Below are 3122 nucleotides of genomic sequence, written 5' to 3' on the forward strand. Positions count from 1 at the left end.
CTCCTCCCTCCATCCTCCCTCCCTCCTCCCTCCATCCTCCCTCTCTCTGTGGCCGGCTCAGGTTTCCCCTTCTACCAGAGCTGAGTTTCCTCTCCCATCTCTGGGCTTGGCCCTAGGGCCTGAGTTAATGAAGTGTCAGGTGACAGGCTCCTCATGGAGGCCGTAGGACCAGGCGTATTCCCATGGAAATCCCAGTTTCCTGGCCCATATTTTGTTTCTGATGCTTGTCATGACCTTACATGGCCAGTTATCCCTGTGTTCCCGCGGTTTCTCAGTTGTCTGCAAAGGAGAGATGTCCTCTGTGTCTGTCACCAGGAAGGGCGTATGTGCCAGGCCTTCAAGCAGGTGTCCTGTCTGCCCTGGGGCTCCTGACTTGGGTAAGGGCAGACCCAGATCTGACAGTGGCTCTGCCTGGCACACTCGCCGGGCTGTGTGAGCAGATTCTTTCCTTTTTTTTTTTCTTTTAGAGACGGGGTCTCTGTCACCCAGGCCGGAGTGCAGTGGCACGATCTAGGCTCACTGCAACCTCTGCCTCCTGGGTTCAAGCAGTTCTCCTGCCTCAGCCTCCTGAGTATCTGAGATTACAGGCGTGAGCCACCGCGCCCAGCCCCTTCCTCCAATTCTTTACTCCCACTCTGCTCCTGGCTTCTAGGGAAGGGAAACCAGGAAGTTCACTTGGAAAACGTTTCCTAGGCTTTCTCATCCGATGAAGCCATGGGAACACTCAGAAGTCCATCCCCTCGAATCCCTTTCTGCCCACTCATCTTCAGGTCCACAGCACTTGCCAGCGTCATCTGAAATAGCAAAGGTGATGTGCAGTGTCCCATTTGTATGTTCCTGTGTCATGAGAGGGAGCCCGGGGTTCTGTGTTCCTGTGTCATGAGAGGGAGCCCGGGGTTCTGTGTTCCTGTGTCATGAGAGGGAGCCCGGGGTTGTGTGTCCCTGTGTTACAGGAAGGAGCCCGGGGTTGTGTGTCCCTGTGTTACAGGAAGGACCCTGGGGTTCTGGATGCCTCAGGAACAGAATATGGACCTTAAACACCAGGCTGAGAGCCTGGCCTGGCACGCAGCCTGCCCCCGCCTGCCCTTGCTGTCCACCACGGGCTGTCTGCAGCAGGGCTTGCTGAAGAGAGTGCTCCCAGCCTCTCCCATCATCCTGCATCCAGAGAACAGGCAGCATATCGAGCCGTTACCCTGATTCACTCAGTTCCCTTGAAGCCAAGCCTCAGTTAACCATGACCACAGCTACAGCCAACCACTGTTGTCGCTGACCGCTTTTGCTCAAGAATGATATCTTGACAGGCACAGTGGCTCATGCCTGTAGTCCCAACACTTTGGGAGGCCAAGGCAGGAGGATCGTTTGAGCCCAAGAGTTCGAGACCAGCCCAGGCAACGTAGAGACCTCTACAAAAATAAAAATTTGCAAGGTGTGGTGGCATGCACCTGTAGTCCCAACTGCTAGGGAGGCTGAGGTGGGCAGATTGCTTGAGCTCAATAGTTGGAGACCAGCCTGGGCAACCTGGTGAAACCAAAAATAAAAAAACTTGACCGGGCGTGGTGGCTCACGCTTGTAATCACAGCACTTTGGGAGGCTGAGGCGGGTGGATCACCTGAGGTCAGGAATTCGAGACCAGCCTGGCCAACATGGCAAAACCCTGTCTCACCTAAAAATACAAAAATTAGCCGGGTGTGGTGGCGGATTCCTGTAATCCCAGCTACTGGGGAGGCTGAGGCAGGAGAATCACTTGAACCCGGGAGGCGGAGGCTGCACTGAGCGGAGATCACGCCACTGCACTCCAGCCTGGGTGACAGAGCAAGACCCTGTCTCAAAAAGTTTTCAGGACAGAGGAAATTTCCTGAAAATCCGTAAAACTCGTAACAGCCATACAGTAGGAACAAGGTTTGAAAATCTGCCTGGAAACCTGATTTCCTCGTCCCCACCTTGTTTCCCAGCATAACTACTGCTCTGTGCCCCTGCCCTCTCTGCCAGCCCTTCTCCCCGACGCCATCCAGCTCTGATCCTGAGCCTCATTTCTTCATCAGCTTCCAGAATGTCCTTGCTAGCCGGTATGACTCTCATGCATCGAGCATCTCAAATTCGAGAATGTGGAGGAGAAAATAAGTGGTGTGAGAAGGGCGTGCAGCCTTTAGTTGAGGTCTGTGAGGAAAAGATTCCAAATAAAACAAGGGCAGGGAGGGGGTCGGGAGAGCCCCCGGGAAGCCCTGTAGAAGGCCCCCCAGCCCACGGGCTTTCTGTGGTAACGCAGCCTGAGCTGTACAGTTGAGAAGGGGCGGTGGGGCCCATCTCCAAATAGCACAGCCAGTTCAGCCGTCTGTCCTCGACCCGGGAGAGCTGGGACAGCCAGTGGACTCCCGCACCTGGTTCTTGTCACTCCCAGCGTTTGTGTACAGATCCCCACTTCTCTTTTTGGTTCGTTGATGAGGAGTCGTTTTCCGGACGATTCCATCACAGCATTGAGCTGTCAAGCTCCTGTTCTCCACAGTTGGTGGTCACAGCCAGGGAAGTTGCTGCCTTGATTTGTTACATTGTCAGTAATCCCCAAGGAGCCAATGGATGTCAGTAGGAGTTCTGTTCAGTGTCTCCTTGATGGGGACTGAGTGCTGTGTAAAGGCGCTGTGTTTCTCTTCTGGGGGTGTGCAGCAGAACCACCTGGGGCCTTTTAAAAACTACAGATGCCAGCCTGGCGCAGTGGCTCACACCTGGAATCCCAGCACTGTGGGAGGCCGAGGTGGGCGGATCACCAGCTCAGGAGATCCAGACCAGCCTGGCCAACATGGTGAAACCCCGTCTCTACTAAAAATACAAAAATGAGCTGGCTGTGGTGGTGGGTGCCTGTAATACCAGCTACTCTGGAGGCTGAGGCAGGAGAATCACTTGAACCTGGGAGGTGGAGGCTGCAGTGAGCCAAGATCGCACCACTGCACTCCAGCCTGGCGGCAGAGCGAGACTCCATCTCAAAAAAAAAAAAAACCATACCTGGAGATGTTGAGTCCGTCAGTTTGGATGGGGCCTGGCATACAGGTTAAAAGTCCCGTAGGTAATTATAACGTTTGCACCTCGTTTAGAGCCACTGCAGCAGAGAGAGGTTTGCTCTGTGGAAG

The 3122-nt window shown here is 54.5% G+C and overlaps 1 protein-coding gene across 1 annotated transcript in view; it reads left to right on the forward strand.

The window, feature by feature from the left end:
• The window catches only part of VPS53 (vacuolar protein sorting 53 homolog (S. cerevisiae)), a 174587-nt gene extending 171772 nt beyond the window's left edge, over nucleotides 1–2815 (forward strand). The window contains exon 21 of the mRNA XM_011999596.1: nucleotides 2719–2815. The gene's annotated coding sequence lies outside the window, so the exon portion shown is untranslated. The remainder of the gene's footprint in view (nucleotides 1–2718) is intronic.
• The last annotated feature ends 307 nt before the right edge of the window (nucleotides 2816–3122 follow it).

The sequence above is a fragment of the Mandrillus leucophaeus genome, unplaced genomic scaffold (assembly GCF_000951045.1).
Source record: "Mandrillus leucophaeus isolate KB7577 unplaced genomic scaffold, Mleu.le_1.0 Scaffold6, whole genome shotgun sequence".
Lineage (NCBI taxonomy): Eukaryota > Metazoa > Chordata > Mammalia > Primates > Cercopithecidae > Mandrillus > Mandrillus leucophaeus.